The sequence below is a fragment of the Bufo gargarizans genome, chromosome 8, assembly GCF_014858855.1.
Source record: "Bufo gargarizans isolate SCDJY-AF-19 chromosome 8, ASM1485885v1, whole genome shotgun sequence".
In the NCBI taxonomy this organism is placed as follows: Eukaryota; Metazoa; Chordata; class Amphibia; order Anura; family Bufonidae; genus Bufo; species Bufo gargarizans.
The window spans coordinates 147760590-147780823 of NC_058087.1; the positions used below are offsets into that span (position 1 = coordinate 147760590).

General features: G+C 42.9%; 1 pseudogene; it reads right to left on the bottom strand.

Annotated features, from left to right (window-relative positions):
• Positions 1-15436: 15436 nt before the first annotated feature.
• LOC122945449 lies at positions 15437-18620 on the bottom strand (annotated as a pseudogene).
• Between the last annotated feature and the right edge of the window lie 1614 nt (positions 18621-20234).

The following is a 20234-nucleotide window of genomic DNA, read 5'->3' on the forward strand; positions in this document are numbered from 1 at the left end:
TATCGAATATATTTGTTTTTTCAAAAATTTGTAATATTCTAAAACAATATACAGGGAGTGCAGAATTATTAGGCAAGTTGTATTTTTGAGGATTAATTTTATTATTGAACAACAACCATGTTCTCAATGAACCCAAAAACTCATTAATATCAAAGCTGAATATTTTTGGAAGTAGTTTTTAGTTTGTTTTTAGTTTTAGCTATTTTAGGGGGATATCTGTGTGTGCAGGTGACTATTACTGTGCATAATTATTAGGCAACTTAACAAAAAACAAATATATACCCATTTCAATTATTTATTTTTACCAGTGAAACCAATATAACATCTCAACATTCACAAATATACATTTCTGACATTCAAAAACAAAACAAAAACAAATCAGTGACCAATATAGCCACCTTTCTTTGCAAGGACACTCAAAAGCCTGCCATCCATGGATTCTGTCAGTGTTTTGATCTGTTCACCATCAACATTGCGTGCAGCAGCAACCACAGCCTCCCAGACACTGTTCAGAGAGGTGTACTGTTTTCCCTCCTTGTAAATCTCACATTTGATGATGGACCACAGGTTCTCAATGGGGTTCAGATCAGGTGAACAAGGAGGCCATGTCATTAGATTTTCTTCTTTTATACCCTCTCTTGCCAGCCACGCTGTGGAGTACTTGGATGCGTGTGATGGAGCATTGTCCTGCATGAAAATCATGTTTTTCTTGAAGGATGCAGACTTCTTCCTGTACCACTGCTTGAAGAAGGTGTCTTCCAGAAACTGGCAGTAGGACTGGGAGTTGAGCTTGACTCCATCCTCAACCCGAAAAGGCCCCATAAGCTCATCTTTGATGATACCAGCCCAAACCAGTACTCCACCTCCACCTTGCTGGCGTCTGAGTCGGACTGGAGCTCTCTGCCCTTTACCAATCCAGCCACGGGCCCATGCATCTGGCCCATCAAGACTCACTCTCATTTCATCAGTCCATAAAACCTTAGAAAAATCAGTCTTGAGATATTTCTTGGCCCAGTCTTGACGTTTCAGCTTGTGTGTCTTGTTCAGTGGTGGTCGTCTTTCAGCCTTTCTTACCTTGGCCATGTCTCTGAGCAGGGGCGGACACAGACAGCAGAGGGCCCCTGTGCAAAGAATGTGCCTGGGCCCCCACCCTCCGAAACCACACATACAGACATAAACATATACAATACGTGCATAATCCTGGAAGGCCAAGGAGCATATAAGGCTGCACAGTGCTTTTGGCCAACAATGTGTCATGCAACCAAGGATCACAGCAGCACAATGCTGCAATGCATTGCCACAGCCACCTTGTGGTGCTAGCTTAAGGGACCATTTAGACGGCCATATGTGTTTTGCAGTTTGCAAATTGCGGATCCGCAAAACACGGAGACTGCCCGCACATCGGAATCAGCTGGAGAAAGGTGTGCGCAGCACTGCGCAAGCGCACATCCACTGGCTTAGTGAAGAATCGTTGCAGCGCCGCGATAGGAGTACTTTGTGCACCGCTCGTGCGCAGTCAGGGGTAGGGAGAGCTGATGCAACATTGTGCACTGCAAAATCTCTATATCCCTAAGTGCGCACGTGCGGTGCACGAAGTACTTCTATTGCGGCGCTGAAAAAATTATTTCCTAAGCCAGTGGATGTGTGCTTGCGCAGCGCTGCGCACACCCTCCTCCAGCTGATTCCGATGCGGCCGCGAAAAGTATAGACTTTTCGCAAGGTATCGAGATCTGGCAGAACACAGGCACTCTTTTGCATTACATTACATACAGATCTCTTCCTCACCTCCTGGCTGTATTGCTGGTTCTTGTGTCCTCAGCCAGGCTCCTCCCCCTCTCAGTAGCAGGCTCCCCCCCCCCCTCTCAGTAGCAGGGCTCGGTCTCCACACAGCAGCAGCCCTTCCTTCCTTCTAGCAGAGCTGGCTCATTGGAGGAGAGGCTGTCAGTGCTTTTGAGTGACAGTTTGTAGCCCAATCAGCTCTCCTGGTCAGTAAGGTTGGGTCCACAAGGTCCTATTTTTGATAACATCGCGGCAAAATGCTGTGTTTTTTGCCGAGATTTTGTAAAAATCAGACCCTGTGGATCCAGCCTTACTGACCATGAGTCCTGATTACACTATAACCTGCCAGCCCTCCTATGAATCAGCGCTGCTATTCAGCCCCTGACCAGCAGATCATCTCTCAGTCCCTCTGAAGTTCAGGAAGGGGGCCCCACTGCAGCCAGCTTTTCCTATTGTGTGCAATCGCACAGTGGGAGGAGCTTACCTGCAGCTCAGAAAACTGATTTGTTAATCACGATCTCCCCAGTGGGCCAGTCCAGGCTGGGCCCCCTCACACTCTTGGCCCCTGTGCAGCTGAACCAGCTGCACAGGCGGTATGTCCGCCCCTGTCTCTGAGTATTGCACACCTTGTGCTTTTGGGCACTCCAGTGATGTTGCAGCTCTGAAATATGGCCAAACTGGTGGCAAGTGGCATATTGGCAGCTGCACGCTTCACTTTTCTCAGTTCATGGGCAGTTATTTTGCGCCTTGGTTTTTCCACACGCTTCTTGCGACCCTGTTGACTATTTTGAATGAAACGCTTGATTGTTCGATGATCACGCTTCAGAAGCTTTGCAATTTTAAGAGTGCTGCATCCCTCTGCAAGATATCTCACTATTTTTGACTTTTCTGAGCCTGTCAAGTCCTTCTTTTGACCCATTTTGCCAAAGGAAAGGAAGTTGCCTAATAATTATGCACACCTGATATAGGGTGTTGATGTCATTAGACCACACCCCTTCTCATTACAGAGATACACATCACCTAATATGCTTAATTGGTAGTAGGCTTTCGAGCCTATACAGCTTGGAGTAAGACAACATGCATAAAGAGGATGATGTGGTCAAAATACTCATTTGCCTAATAATTCTGCACTCCCTGTATAACAAAACAGCGAATATAAAAAAAGAATGTAGAGCAATTTAGCTAATATAGTGCTATAATCTTTTTTTTTTAATTGTTGTAATTTTTTTTTCCAATCTGAACTTCAGACAAAGAAGATTATAGCACCATATTAGCTAAATTGCTCTATATTATTTTTTTTTATATATTTGCTATATTGCTATATATTCTTGTTTTAGAATATTACTAATATTCGAAAAAACAAATTTATTCGACATAGTGCTATATATTAGTTTTTTAGAATGTTCATAATTTTTCCCATTTAAAGTCATGATTCCTCCCTGCTTCTTGCTTGTGGGCCAATGAATCACAAGCAAGAAGCAGAGAGGAATCATGTTTTTACTCGGCAATTGAAAAATTTGCATTACGAAAATTTGCAACAAAAAAATCTTGAATATTTAAAATTACGAATATATCACTATATTCAAAATATTCTAAATTTTTCGAAGTACCTATATTCGCGATAATTTCCAATTCGAATTTTCGTGATCAACACTAGTAGATACTACTGATTGGTCACTGAGTATTCTTGTTACTTCGCAGCACTATGTCAGTAGCATGTATGCATGGACAACAGATAAATATCTCTCACATGCACATAGCACGTCCGTTTTCCTGCCATGCAATATATACCACACACTATACACCACAGACACAATATATATGAATTGAAATTTATGTCCATGAGGTTTTTTTTGTCGGACCAAAAATATTTTCTGGTTCATTTAGCGTTACTCAGGGTGCACCACGGGGAGGCGAACCAGCTTTACACCCAATACCGTACTGTCACTTAACTAGACAGGTACATCGCAGCTTAGCTGGCAAATATCTGATTGCTCAGACCTCACATACATATAATAGCAATACAATCCGATCTTATAACGGTAATTCTAAATCTAATATTTACTCTTTCAAGACGTAACAACTTTTCGCTTTTTTTGTAGTGGATTTTTTTTGAATATTCGTATAATAAAAAAATTGTGATTATATGCTTTCATCTTTAGCCTTCAGCACTTTCTGGAGTGGGGATACCCTTGGACCCGAAAAGGTGTGAAAAAGAGGCCATCCTACGGTCTGTCCGAGCCAAATTAAAATTAAAAAGCGGGATATGGCACGACCCCAAGGCCATAAAAAAAAAAATATTGTGACCTCAAATGACTACACCCAGATCAGGTCGAAGATTACAGTCGGCGATTATACCCAGGTACAATGCTTACATGAATTTTGTATCTCTCTCTGCAACACTCAGTAATGTATAGTGTTGAGCGCGAATATTCGAATATCTAATTTTTTTGCGAATATCGGCACTTCGCTAATTCGTGAATATTTCGAATATAATGCTATAAATTCGATATTTCGAATATTCGTTTTTTTTCTTTGTTTTTTTTTAATTGTTATATTTTTTTATTCCCACTTCCCTAAAGTTGTTCTTACCTGTCCTTTGGATTCCTGGCTGCTCCAGTCAGTGCCCGTTGCCGCTTCTGCCGACTTCCGTGCTCATGGAGCGTCACCATCACCATGGGAACGCCTCCATATACTATAATGTACTGTCGGATTTGAGAATTACATTGAAATGATTAATTGCGTTTTCAACTTAACACTGCTATATTCCATATTCGTTAATTCTATCCTAATATGGAATATAGCAGCGCTAAGTTGAAATCGCAATGCGAATAATATAACTCAAAGTAATCGCATGGCGATTTCAACGTAATTCTCAAATCCGACAGTACATTCTAGTATATGGAGACGTTCCCATGGTGATGGGGACGCTCCATGAGCATGGAATATAGCAGTGCTAAGTTTAAATTGAAATTCGATTATTATAACTTGAATTAATCGAATTGCGATTTCAACTTGCACCTGGTTTACTATGGTTGGCTTGTTAGAATTAGCGAATATGACGAATGTATTCGTTATATTCCACAAAACAAAGATAACAAAGTATTCTGCGTCTTCGTTTTAGCTACCTATTCGTCAACTTCGCTAATTCTAGCAATCATATAGGAAAGTTTACTATAGAGACAGCTAAGTTTATTTCGCTATGCGATTATATTACTTTGCTTTTTTTTTATAAATAGAATAATTATGATAATTATCAGGTATTATAATTATTCTATTTATTTTAAATAAAAAGCAAAGTAATATAATCGCATAGCGAATTAAACTTAACTGTCTTTATAGTAAACTTTCCTATACGATTACTAGAATTAGCGAAGTTGATGAATAGGTAGCTAAAACGAAGATGCAGAATACTTCGTTATCTTCGTTTTGTGGAATTTGACGAATACATTCGTTATATTCGTTTTGTGGTATATGACGAATATATTCGTCATATTCGCTAATTCTACCAAGCCAACCATAGTAAACCTGGTCCAAGTTGAAATCGCCATGCGATTAATATAACTCGAAGGAATCGCATGGCGATTTCAACTTACAAGTAATGCTATATTCCATGTTCGTTAATTCTAGCCCTATATGGATTTTGCTAAGTTGAAATCGTAATTCGATTATTTTAAATTATAATAATCGAATTGCGATTTCAACTTTATATTCCATATTAGGCTAGAATTAATGAATATGGAATATAGCACTGTTGAAATCGAAAGTCGATTATTATAACTTGAATTAATCGCATTGCTATTTCAATAGGAGAGTAGCCTTTAAAAGTTTAAATCGCAATACGCGATTATGTAAATCGCATAATAATCGCGATAACTAGAATAATGACGAATATTCGATTTCGACGAATATAAAACGAATTCTATCGAATATTCGCGAATTTCGTCGAAATCGAATATGGGACCTGCCGCTCATCACTAGTAATGTATATATTCAGTTATGCTGCTAATCCGTACAGATATAGTAGGGTTAACACAGAACTTCTTAACTCAAATTTCTTAACTCATCATGTAATCTTGAAACAACGTATTTAATTGCATTAAGTTTACATAACACTTCTCATAATGCATGTGTGTTAACTCTACTACATCCGTATTTCATCCCTTTTCAAAAGATTACTTAATACCTGGAGTGACATGTACAAAATCTTCCGGTTACATCATACATCTCTACCTCGCTGAGATTGTATATATATATTGTTATACACACAGCACGGTACTGAGGTATGATGTCACCGGATGATTTCATACGTTTCACACACACATAAATATATATAGGTATTTTTGTTTATATGTACATAAACTGCAAACATCATTCAGTATTCCGGTCAAAGTCCCCCACCATTACATACATCCCCCACATAATTTGCATGGGAGTCAAGATTTTATTTATATATATATATATATATATATATATATATATAAAAGGATGTATGTGTGTATGTATGTATGTGTTCCGCAAAAACTCCAAAACGCAACCATAGATTTCAATGAAACTTGGTATACACATCCCTTGCTACCTGGAAAGAAATCTTGCAGGGTCTCGGCTCTCTACGACGTACCGTTCCCGAAATATTCCCCAAAAATGACCTGTATTATCCAATACAAGCCTGCCAGCCTTTCACTTAAATCCTAACTGACAACTGACAGGTGCTGTGGAGTTCACATTTAAAGGGCAAGGTCACCGTGAAAGTCACTGTTAAAGGGGCGGTCACCATCAAAGTCACTGTTAAAGGGCAGTCACCGCCAAAGTGACACCGTGACAACTAAATCAACAGGGAGGGAGGGTGGGTTGGCAGCAGATCTTCAAAATGCGGCTTGGCAGATATTCTAACGCTGGCAGCCACAAAAAATTATATACCCAACATAGCACCATCCAATAACCCCTAATTTCCGAACTGTTGTTTGGTTTCCCTAAACGTCCATTACCCAGTCACAATACCCTATAGGGCACCTTCCTAACAAATTCCATGTTACCTCATCCTATCTTGTAACTTAGACTAGTTCTACCCATCTATAACACTTTTTTTTTACAACAAAATGAGGCAAATCCACTATTGGTATAATTTATAATCCCATGCAGATTCCTCCATATAGGAATTTATTGATCTTTACCTTTGTTATGATTTATGAGTTGTTTGTGTAAATTCTCAACATTGTGACATTATTACAGGTCAACCCGTTTCCTCGGTCCACCACCACAAAAAAAAAAAAAATAGAGGATGTACCCATGGAGGAGTGTGAGGAGCAGGAGGAGGTAGAAAATGTGGAGGCCACTTCACCCCCACTTCACCCCAAGATGTTGGCGAGAAAGAGGCGACTAAGGAGGAGGCCACCAGATTCTGTGCCTCCAGCTCCAAAAGAGGAGGAAGAGGTGGTCTACACCCCCCACCGGGAGGGTAAATATGTGCACATATTACTATAATTTGGTATACATAACATATTCTCAAGCATCCCATGATCCCCCACCACCCTGCATCTCCGGAGCTGCAATGCACATGTGTAATGAATCTGAAAAATAGTAGCCATTAGTTAACATGGCTGCCTGTTTAGCTGAGCTGCATTTGCACCCCGGTTCGCAAACGTTTATGCCTGGGGGCAGGGTGTCTGTTGGTCCGTAATAGACTGTCCCTCTGCGTCAAGTCATGTGCCGCTAAGGCCTACTTTTAATTGTCAGACGTGAAGTGGTTAAAAGTGGCAACAATGATGGGACAACATAAGCTAGTGTAATAGGAAAATAAAAAAAAATGCAACATACTCTGTAAACTACCTAAAAACTATTAACTAACCAAATAAATAACATTACACTTTATCCGAACTATCACTTAGAAAACCAAAATATAATTAACGTAAATATCTATAGTTATTGTATTTAGATGTAAATAGGCAGTGTTTAAACACATACTACACACAATGCAATCATTGTCTTTTAAGTAACCATAATTGAAATTAAATTTTTTTTAGTTTTTTTTTTCAGTAGTGAACAAGTGCAGAAAGCACTTTGAAGATCTGAAAACAGAATATAGTAAAGACACGCTTGAATTGAAAATTATGCATCAGCGCGTCAATAAGAAAGATAGGGAAATGGAGAAAAAGTACCTTCTCAGAATTAAAGAAATGGATGAGCTATTATCGGAGCTCCAAAAGTTGCCCTAGAGGCATGTTTTGTTATTATATTGTTATAAATACCATTTTTCACTTTGATACAGCGTGTTTTCGTTTTTTTAAAATGTAATGTTACGGTGTAATTTTATAAATTAGTTGTAGGGCCACTTTATTCCACGGTCAAACTCATCTTGATCAGGACAGACAGCAGAACAGACAGCATTAGGTACATGGTAACACTGTAGTATACGTCCCACACAATAACTCAGCAGTGTCAGGACCTACAACAGCAAGTATCAGTAACCGTGGAGTAAAAGTCCCTCACATTACTCAGCAGTGTCAGGACATACCACAGCAAGTATCGGTAACGGTGGAGTATAAGGCCCACACATAACTCAGCAGTGTCGGGACCTACAGCAGCAAGTATCGGTAACGGTGGAGTATAAGGCCCACACATAAGTCATCAGGGTCAGGACCTACAACAGCAAGTATCGGTAATGGTCGAGTATAAGGCCCACACATAAGTCATAAGGGTCAGGACAGACTTCAGCATCACCAGCAGGTAGATGTTAAGGGTCCAGTATAAGGCCTACACATAGCTCGGCCTAACTCAGCACGACAGCCAGCAGCATGTTCGAAGTGTGCAGCAGGAATTTGTTCCAAGGAATGGGCCCCCACCAGACCAGGACAGTACCAAAAATAAACCAAGACACCTCTGACAGCATCATGTTGTAAGTGTGCAGCAGGAATGGGCTAACATGAAAAAAAAACACTATTTGACTTTCTAAAATTTTTGTTTAAATAAAAAATTCTTTTTTTAAACACCAAGAAAAAGAAGTACAAAATTAGCTACACATGACACGACTAGGGATGAGCGAACTCGAACTGTATAGTTCGGGTTCGTACCGAATTTTGGGGTGTCCGTGACACGGACCCGAACCCGGACATTTTCGTAAAAGTCCGGGTTCGGGTTCGGTGTTCGTCGCTTTCTTCGCGCTTTTGTGACGCTTTCTTGGCGCTTTTTGAAAGGCTGCAAAGCAGCCAATCAACAAGCGTCATACTACTTGCCCCAAGAGGCCATCACAGCCATGCCTACTATTGGCATGGCTGTGATTGGCCAGAGCACCATGTGACCCAGCCTCTATTTAAGCTGGAGTCACATAGCGCCGCCCGTCACTCTGCTCTGATTAGCGTAGGGAGAGGTTGCGGCTGCGACAGTAGGGCGAGATTAGGCAGATTAACTCCTCCAAAGGACTTGATTAACTGATCGATCTGCAGCTGTGGATCATTGAGCTGCTGATCCTCAATTGCTCACTGTTTTTAGGCTGCACAGACCGTTTGTCAGTCACATTTTTCTGGGGTGATCGGCGGCCATTTTGTGTCTTGTGGTGCGCCAGCACAAGCTGCGACCAAGTGCATTTAACCCTCAATGGTGTGGTTGTTTTTTGGCTAAAGCCTACATCAGGGTGAAGCTGTCACACCAAGTGCATTTAACCAGCAATAGTCTGTTCATTTTTTGGCCATATACTAAATCAGGGGCAAGCTGCGCCTGTCACCAAGTGCATTTAACCCTCAATGGTGTGGTTGTTTTTTGGCTAAAGCCTACATCAGGGTGAAGCTGTCACACCAAGTGCATTTAACCAGCAATAGTCTGTTTATTTTTTGGCCATATCCCAGTCTAATTCTGTCACTAAATCCATACCGGTCACCCAGCGCCTAAATACTAGGCCTCAAATTTATATCCCGCTAAATCTGTCCTTAGTGCTGTAGCTGGGCGAGTTATTTAGTGTCCGTTCAAGCACATTTCTTGTTCTGGGTTGAAATACAATTCCCAATTTAGCAATTTCATAATTTAGTGGTTTCTGCTATATCAGAGCTATTTGAAATCTATCCCTAAAAGGGTATATAATATTCAAGGTGCACATTGGGTCATTCAGAATAACTTCACACACACCCGCTACTGTGTATTTCCAAGTCTAATTCTGGCACTAAACCCATACCTGTCACCCAGCGCCTAAATACTAGGCCTCAAATTTATATCCCGCTAAATCTGTCCCTAGTGCTGTAGCTGGGCGAGTTATTTAGTGTCCGTTCAAGCACATTTCTTGTTCTGGGTTGAAATACAATTCCCAATTTAGCAATTTCATAATTTAGTGGTTTCTGCTATATCAGAGCTATTTGAAATCTATCCCTAAAAGGGTATATAATATTCAAGGTGCACATTGGGTCATTCAGAATAACTTCACACACACCCGCTACTGTGTATTTCCAAGTCTAATTCTGGCACTAAACCCATACCTGTCACCCAGCGCCTAAATACTAGGCCTCAAATTTATATCCTGCTAAATCTCTCGTTACCGCTGTCCTGTTGTGGCTGGGAAAGTTATTTAGTGTCCGTCAAAGCACATTTTTTGTTCTGGGTTGAAATACAATTCCCAATTTAGCAATTTCATAATTTAGTGGTTTCTGCTATATCAGAGCTATTTGAAATCTATCCCTAAAAGGGTATATAATATTCAAGGTGCACATTGGGTCATTCAGAATAACTTCACACACACCCGCTACTGTGTATTTCCAAGTCTAATTCTGGCACTAAACCCATACCTGTCACCCAGCGCCTAAATACTAGGCCTCAAATTTATATCCCGCTAAATCTGTCCTTAGTGCTGTAGCTGGGCGAGTTATTTAGTGTCCGTTCAAGCACATTTCTTGTTCTGGGTTGAAATACAATTCCCAATTTAGCAATTTCATAATTTAGTGGTTTCTGCTATATCAGAGCTATTTGAAATCTATCCCTAAAAGGGTATATAATATTCAAGGTGCACATTGGGTCATTCAGAATAACTTCACACACACCCGCTACTGTGTATTTCCAAGTCTAATTCTGGCACTAAACCCATACCTGTCACCCAGCGCCTAAATACTAGGCCTCAAATTTATATCCCGCTAAATCTGTCCTTAGTGCTGTAGCTGGGCGAGTTATTTAGTGTCCGTTCAAGCACATTTCTTGTTCTGGGTTGAAATACAATTCCCAATTTAGCAATTTCATAATTTAGTGGTTTCTGCTATATCAGAGCTATTTGAAATCTATCCCTAAAAGGGTATATAATATTCAAGGTGCACATTGGGTCATTCAGAATAACTTCACACACACCCGCTACTGTGTATTTCCAAGTCTAATTCTGGCACTAAACCCATACCTGTCACCCAGCGCCTAAATACTAGGCCTCAAATTTATATCCCGCTAAATCTGTCCCTAGTGCTGTAGCTGGGCGAGTTATTTAGTGTCCGTTCAAGCACATTTCTTGTTCTGGGTTGAAATACAATTCCCAATTTAGCAATTTCATAATTTAGTGGTTTCTGCTATATCAGAGCTATTTGAAATCTATCCCTAAAAGGGTATATAATATTCAAGGTGCACATTGGGTCATTCAGAATAACTTCACACACACCCGCTACTGTGTATTTCCAAGTCTAATTCTGGCACTAAACCCATACCTGTCACCCAGCGCCTAAATACTAGGCCTCAAATTTATATCCCGCTAAATCTGTCCTTAGTGCTGTAGCTGGGCGAGTTATTTAGTGTCCGTTCAAGCACATTTCTTGTTCTGGGTTGAAATACAATTCCCAATTTAGCAATTTCATAATTTAGTGGTTTCTGCTATATCAGAGCTATTTGAAATCTATCCCTAAAAGGGTATATAATATTCAAGGTGCACATTGGGTCATTCAGAATAACTTCACACACACCCGCTACTGTGTATTTCCAAGTCTAATTCTGGCACTAAACCCATACCTGTCACCCAGCGCCTAAATACTAGGCCTCAAATTTATATCCCGCTAAATCTGTCCCTAGTGCTGTAGCTGGGCGAGTTATTTAGTGTCCGTTCAAGCACATTTCTTGTTCTGGGTTGAAATACAATTCCCAATTTAGCAATTTCATAATTTAGTGGTTTCTGCTATATCAGAGCTATTTGAAATCTATCCCTAAAAGGGTATATAATATTCAAGGTGCACATTGGGTCATTCAGAATAACTTCACACACACCCGCTACTGTGTATTTCCAAGTCTAATTCTGGCACTAAACCCATACCTGTCACCCAGCGCCTAAATACTAGGCCTCAAATTTATATCCCGCTAAATCTGTCCTTAGTGCTGTAGCTGGGCGAGTTATTTAGTGTCCGTTCAAGCACATTTCTTGTTCTGGGTTGAAATACAATTCCCAATTTAGCAATTTCATAATTTAGTGGTTTCTGCTATATCAGAGCTATTTGAAATCTATCCCTAAAAGGGTATATAATATTCAAGGTGCACATTGGGTCATTCAGAATAACTTCACACACACCCGCTACTGTGTATTTCCAAGTCTAATTCTGGCACTAAACCCATACCTGTCACCCAGCGCCTAAATACTAGGCCTCAAATTTATATCCTGCTAAATCTCTCGTTACCGCTGTCCTGTTGTGGCTGGGAAAGTTATTTAGTGTCCGTCAAAGCACATTTTTTGTTCTGGGTTGAAATACAATTCCCAATTTAGCAATTTCATAATTTAGTGGTTTCTGCTATATCAGAGCTATTTGAAATCTATCCCTAAAAGGGTATATAATATTCAAGGTGCACATTGGGTCATTCAGAATAACTTCACACACACACGCTTCTGTGCATTTCCAAGTCTAATTCTGTCACTAAATCCATACCGGTCACCCAGCGCCTAAATACTAGGCCTCAAATTTATATCCCGCTGAATTTGAATACAATACATTGGGCCAAATAATATATTTGTTGTTGTGGTGAACCATAACAATGAGAAAAACATCTAGTAAGGGACGCGGACGTGGACATGGTCGTGGACATGGTCGGACATGGTGGGTGACGTGAAGCCTCATTCTCTGCTATGACATGCAGACTGATTCTCTGCTGTCATGAAACCAGATTGTCTGTTACGGGACCTCTCTGCTCTGCCTGTGTGCTAGGCCTAAATATATGCCAATGGACTGTTGCAGTGGTGGCTGACGTGAAGCCTCATTCTCTGCTATGACATGCAGACTAATTCTCTGCTGACATGAAGACAGATTCTCTGTTACGGGACCTCCCTCCTCTGCCTGGGTGCTGGGCCTAAATATATGCCAATGGACTGTTGCAGTGGTGGCTGACGTGAAGCCTCATTCTCTGCTATGACATGCAGACTGATTCTCTGCTGACATGAAGCCAGATCGTCTGTTACGGGACCTCTCTGCTCTGCCTGTGTGCTAGGCCTAAATATATGCCAATGGACTGTTGCAGTGGTGGGTGACGTGAAGCCTCATTCTCTGCTATGACATGCAGACTGATTCTCTGCTGTCATGAAGCCAGATTGTCTGTTACGGGACCTCTCTGCTCTGCCTGTGTGCTAGGCCTAAATATATGCCAATGGACTGTTGCAGTGGTGGGTGACGTGAAGCCTCATTCTCTGCTATGACATGCAGACTGATTCTCTGCTGACATGAAGCCAGATTGTCTGTTACGGGACCTCTCTCCTCTGCCTGTGTGCTAGGCCTAAATATATGCCAATGGACTGTTGCAGTGGTGGCTGACGTGAAGCCTCATTCTCTGCTATGACATGCAGACTGATTCTCTGCTGACATGAAGCCAGATCGTCTGTTACGGGACCTCTCTGCTCTGCCTGTGTGCTAGGCCTAAATATATGCCAATGGACTGTTGCAGTGGTGGGTGACGTGAAGCCTCATTCTCTGCTATGACATGCAGACTGATTCTCTGCTGTCATGAAGCCAGATTGTCTGTTACGGGACCTCTCTGCTCTGCCTGTGTGCTAGGCCTAAATATATGCCAATGGACTGTTGCAGTGGTGGGTGACGTGAAGCCTCATTCTCTGCTATGACATGCAGACTGATTCTCTGCTGACATGAAGCCAGATTGTCTGTTACGGGACCTCTCTCCTCTGCCTGTGTGCTAGGCCTAAATATATGCCAATGGACTGTTGCAGTGGTGGCTGACGTGAAGCCTCATTCTCTGCTATGACATGCAGACTAATTCTCTGCTGACATGAAGCCAGATTGTCTGTTACGGGACCTCTCTCCTCTGCCTGGGTGCTGGGCCTAAATTTATGACAATGGACTGTTGCAGTGGTGGCTGACGTGAAGCCTGATTCTCTGCTATGACATGCAGACTGATTCTCTGCTGACATGAAGCCAGATCCTCTGTTACGGGACCTCTCTCCTCTGCCTGTGTGTGTGCTGGGCCTAAATATATGCCAATGGACTGTTGCAGTGGTGGCTGACGTGAAGCCTCATTCTCTGCTATGACATGCAGACTGATTCTCTGCTGACATGAAGCCAGATTCTCTGTTACGGGACCTCTCTCCTCTGCCTGTGTGTGTGCTGGGCCTAAATATATGCCAATGGACTGTTGCAGTGGTGGCTGACGTGAAGCCTCATTCTCTGCTATGACATGCAGACTAATTCTCTGCTGACATGAAGACAGATTCTCTGTTACGGGACCTCCCTCCTCTGCCTGGGTGCTGGGCCTAAATATATGCCAATGGACTGTTGCAGTGGTGGCTGACGTGAAGCCTCATTCTCTGCTATGACATGCAGACTAATTCTCTGCTGACATGAAGACAGATTCTCTGTTACGGGACCTCTCTCCTCTGCCTGGGTGCCGGGGCCTAAATATCTGAGAATGGACTGTTCCAGTGGTGGGTGACGGGAAGCCAGATTCTCTGCTATGGAACCTCTCTCCAATTGATTTTGGTTAATTTTTATTTATTTAATTTTTATTTTAATTCATTTCCCTATCCACATTTGTTTGCAGGGGATTTACCTACATGTTGCTGCCTTTTGCAGCCCTCTAGCTCTTTCCTGGGCTGTTTTACAGCCTTTTTAGTGCCGAAAAGTTCGGGTCCCCATTGACTTCAATGGGGTTCGGGTTCGGGACGAAGTTCGGATCGGGTTCGGATCTCGAACCCGAACATTTCCGGGATGTTCGGCCGAACTTCTTGAACCCGAACATCCAGGTGTTCGCTCAACTCTAGACACGACGCATTCCTACAACTGCTAAAACTTTCAAGATCGGGCACATCGAGTTTGTGGCAAATAAAATCTTTTTTTGTTTTCAATGTTTTAAGTAATTTTATTAAAGCAAGAATTTTATAATCCAAATTATGCTTTTTCGCCCAGCTATCTTTCCCACAAAATACCAACTGTGGCGAAATTCTGGGCTTTTCAACTATAAATAAAACAAAATCAAAGAAAGGAATGCTTAACTTCTCGTACTATGTTCAAAATGCCTTTCCCCGGGTCTTAAAAAAACAATTCCATTTGTTTTTGTATTTTACAATTATTTTGTATTTTTTAATATCTAGGACTAGCACTGATAGGCCAGACCTGGCATTTGTCTGTACGTAAGCATTGTTGTTTCCTTTCCTTTTTTATTTCATTTTATGTTTTGCAGTGTTTTTCAGAGATTTAAGTTTTTCCATGTTTTAATACTTTTCTCAAATGAAGTGAAGTTCTTCAAAGTTCCCATTTGCACGCATGGCTGCCACTCCAGTAGCGTTGTTTACAACCTTCTGTGCGTCTTCCTTATCCTGAAAAGCTTGCAGCACAGCAACCACTTCATCAACCTTAACTCAAGCATGTGGAGAAGCTCAGAATTATCAATCTCCAGCAACATTCCTGGGATTTTACCAGCCAGCGTTGGGTGCATGGCTTGAATAAGTGGTAAAAGACGCTCACCCAGTATTTGTCTCTGTTCCTGTGGTGGAGCAGAGGCCAGCATAGAGGCAGTCAGGGGCTCTTGTCCATGCACATGGACAGCAGGCTGCTGCATAGCAACTTGTGGCTGAGCAGTAAGGTGTTGGTGAGGATTACGAACACAGCAGCATACTTATACTGAGGAACTGAGCGCATGGAGGAAGCGGCGGCGGCTGCGGTAGCGGCAGCTGGAGCTGTGGGGTGAGGTCCCATTGTTTGAGTTGAAGTATTTGCAACACGCTGAGCTGATACAACAAGTGGGACTGAAGAGGCTGGTCTCATTGTGCTGAAGGTTGGAGGCCTTGGAGCAGCTGGTCTAATGGCTCCTGGCATGTTTTGGAAAGGGTGAGGTCTAGCACCCTGTGCTGTCCAACGGGGGCTGGGTCTAAGCTGAGCTATTTGTCCAGCTAGATAATATGCAGCACAGTTTTGAGCCTGTGGAATAGCTGCCATAAAGAGGCTGGATGTGCTGGCTGATAGGGATTGATGACTGGGTTGGGCACAGCCCTGACACTGGCGATTCTCTGCATGTACTGGTTGATCAGATGGGCTTGACGTTCCTCCTTGTGCTGTGCTAAGGCAACATACAACGGCTTGGTGGCTATAATCCTACCCGGGGGCGTAACTAGAAGTGACTGGGCCCCACAGCAAATATTTGTAAGGGGCCCCCCCAGCGCTTCGCACCTCCCTCCTCCTGTGTAAACCCCACTCCTTTGGCACAGTGTAGCGGTATACTGTATATTGTGGGGCACAGTGTAGGCTATATGTGTATATGTGTATAACATAAACATATTTCATATGAAAACTTACAATTATTTGGCTTAGCCCTTGGAGATCTCGGACACCACTTCAACACTTGGCTGGGGGGCTCAGTGGAGCTGATGTTGTGCTTTATCCTAATGAGAAAGATTTCAGAATAAGGATTTGGAGAAGGGGCAGAGGGATAGCAGAGCAGGGAGAGGCTGTGCTGCTACTAGGGGGTCATACCATGGGGGAGTAATAAAGCCCACCATAATGCCCCCCAGTAGTAATAATTCTCCTTATAATGTGACAGTGCAAAAATACCCCCTTGTAATGCCCCCAGTTGAGCTAATGTCCCCATAGTGCCCCCATAATGTCCCAGTATAAAATACCCTTATATAGTGCCCCCAGTAAATTCCCCCATAGTGCTCCTCTCCCCCCTCCCTGCTAGTGCCCCTCATAATGTACCAGTATAAAATGCCCCATATATAGTGCCCCAGTAGATGCCCCTCAGTGTCCAGCCTCTGATAGGCTGCCGGACTAGTGTCCCCCATAATGCCCCCCAATAATGTGCCAGTAAGTGTCCCCATAGCTGTCCCCCATCATGTGCCAGTATCAAGTGCCTCTCTCCCCCCCATGTGCCAGTATCATAGTGCCAAACCCACCCATGTGCCAATATCAAGTGCCAACCCCCCCACATGCCAGTATCAAGTGCCTCTCTCCTCTCCCCCATGTGCCAGTATCATAGTGCCAAACCCACCCATGTGCCAGTATCAAGTTCCAACCCCCCCCCCACATGCCAGTATCAAGTGCCTCTCTCCTCCCCCAATGTCCCAGTATCATAGTGCCATCCCCCCCCCCCAAATAAAAGTGCCAGTATCAAGTGCCTCTCCCCCCCCCCCCATGTGCCAGTATCAGGTGCCTTTATGGCTGTGTGGGTAAATGCTTTGACACTGATACATTGGAGGTTGTGGGTTCACATCAGGAGACACATCAGGAGACTTCAGGAGACAGTAAGATTAGATCACATTAGCGAGGGAGCCTGGTCTGCCACTGCTGTGAAGGGGCCCTGAACTGAAGCAAGAATCATATTTAACTAACTTGAAAAAAAAATGTCACACACGGTAGTTACAGCTGCCAGTGTGTGTCAACAGATCGGACGGGCCCCATAGCCACTGCTATGGTTGCTATGGTGATCACTACGCCACTGATCCTACTATTCATTTCTGTGACCGCTTTGGCCTCTTCTGGGGAGGAGAAGCAGACAAAACCAAACCTTTTGCTGCGTCTACCTTCCATCATGACCTTAGCTACTGGTGATTGTACCAAAAGGAGAGAATTCTTTTCGCAATCTTTCATCATCAATTTCGTCATCAAAATTTTTAACGTAGAGATTAACACCCTGATATCTGGTGATTCGGTCTTGTTTCATTTGTTCAAACTTTCTCTTAAGCTCAGTTTGTCTCTCAACTTTCTTCTGGGCTCTTCCAACATAAATGGCCTTACCATTCATGTCTTTGCCATTCATTTCATCCACAGCTTTTTGTGCATCCTCATGTCTCTCAAAGCTGACAAAGCCAAATCCTTTGGACTTCCCGCTATCATCAGTCATAACTTTAACACTAAGAGCTGGACCATATTTGCCAAACATTTCCTTGAGCCGCTCATCATCCATGTCTTCCCCAAAGTTCTTGATGTAAACATTAGTGAACTCTTTAGCTCTAGCTCCAAGCTCAGCTTCTCGTTCTTTACGGGACTTGAAACGACCAACAAACACTTTGCGGTCATTTAAAAGCTTGCCGTTCATTTTGTCGATGGCTCTCTCTGCTGCACAAATCCGTAGCCCTTAGATCAATTTTCTTCACAAACCACCTTGCAAGACAGGATGTTGCCAAAGGCAGAAAACGTATCGTACAAGGCTTTATTATCAATGGATTTGTCAAGGTTTTTGATGAAGATGTTGCTGACGCCACTCTTGTGCAGAGATGGGTCACGTTGAGACCACATAATGCGAACAGGTTTGCCCTTTACGACATCAATATTCACGGTATCCAGAGCACGTTCAGCATCGGCTGGTTGCTGGAAGTTGACGTAAGGCTAGCCCAGAGATCGACGGGTAATCATGTCTCTGCATACTCTGATTGACAATATGGGACCAGCAGGACTGAACTTTTCATACAGCATAGCTTCTTTTTTTTTTCTCTAGCATTAAAATCAGCGATGGAGGGCGGCGCGGCGGGAACGACTGCTTCTCTGGTTAAAATCAACAAAAAATAAAATAAAACGTCAGGGGAAAAGAGGAGCTGAGGGGGGATTTTTCTGTTTTTTTTTAGGGGATTTTGTGCTTTTTTAATTTTTTTAAATATATTTTTAATAATAAGAAATGTGTGCCGAGGCCAGGCTCCGTAATACACACTCACACACAGCACTAACAGCCGGGGTAGAGGGGAAAAAGCCAAATAAATACTTTTAATAACATTTTAACAATAACAATTTACAACATTTTAACAATAACTGTCCTTTCTGGATAATTTTTTTCATGGAAAACAACTATATCCCTCATTATTTAACGGTTCTTCTTATCCATCCTCTGAACCTTCTTTCGAGATCTATTATATTCCGTACGGCCAGCATATTCTGTTCCCTCATTGCTTCGTCTGGTGCTTCTTGTATGTATGTAGTATGTCATCGAAAATCTCGCAAGATTCCGGCAGCCATTTTCCTACATCCTGTCTCTAGTTTACCTCTTCTCCTCGTGTCCTCTGCTGTTCTTCGGGGCTGGGCCCTGGTGAGATCCCTAACTTTACCTTTCAATAGGTGGCTAGTCTGGGGTGACTTACTCCTGCTAGCCTGTGCTATCCCGGTCTTCTTAGTTTAGCTCTTATCCCTGTAGCAGGGATATATCTCTCAGCTATTGAGTATGCCAAAATCCAAAGGGCCTGCCACCCCCCTGTCCCCTGGGGATATGGATTTACCCCAGAAGTCGGATAATTCCCTGGCCATATCAAACCCACCTTCCCCTGCAGGTGACCCAATGGCTGTACCTCAGGATGCCCAATCCCTGGCGCTACAGCGCTCTGTCTCTGACACCATTATGGCGGCCATGGTATCCATGTCCTCCGCCCTTACCCAGACTATCTCTCATGCCTTACTGGTACGCCCTTGAGGCAAAAGAGCCCTGCCATGCAGACGCGCTTACCGCGTTCTGCACTAAACCCTACAGGGGATATCCGAAGTAAAACTATAGTCCAATCCGGCCACTTAAGCCTACTGCCTCCAGAAACGATACGACTGGTGTGACCTTTTCCAATCATGACAACATGCCTATGTCACGCAAAAGAGCCTTTCCGCACCAGGCAGAACGGGCGGAAATGTGCTAGAGCACAACTAGAGAATGACTCAGAAATTGGGTCTGGTGAGAAGGCTGATGCTGAAACCATATGATGATAATGGCAGACAGGACACTAACCACTTTGCCCCTGCCCTATCAGGTTTGATAATTAGCGGCTCTTGCGGTGATCCCCCCGCTTCTGCAGGTTCCATCCTCATGGTTCCTTCTGGGGAACCTATGTTTGACCCAGATGCTCTCCATCACCCAAGGTCGGCAGAATGGTTCCCAGTGGACCATGTGGCTCAGTACCTTGAGTACTGGCTACAGCGCCCCTTTAGCAAGTTAGCGCTCAATAAACTCAGGGCAGAATGTCCTAGAGTCCTGGTCCCCAGTAAAGTCTGTGAGACCCCCATTGTGGATCAGTTTCTTTCTAAGTTGGGATGCAATCCCCGCAAGGGTCTGGATTC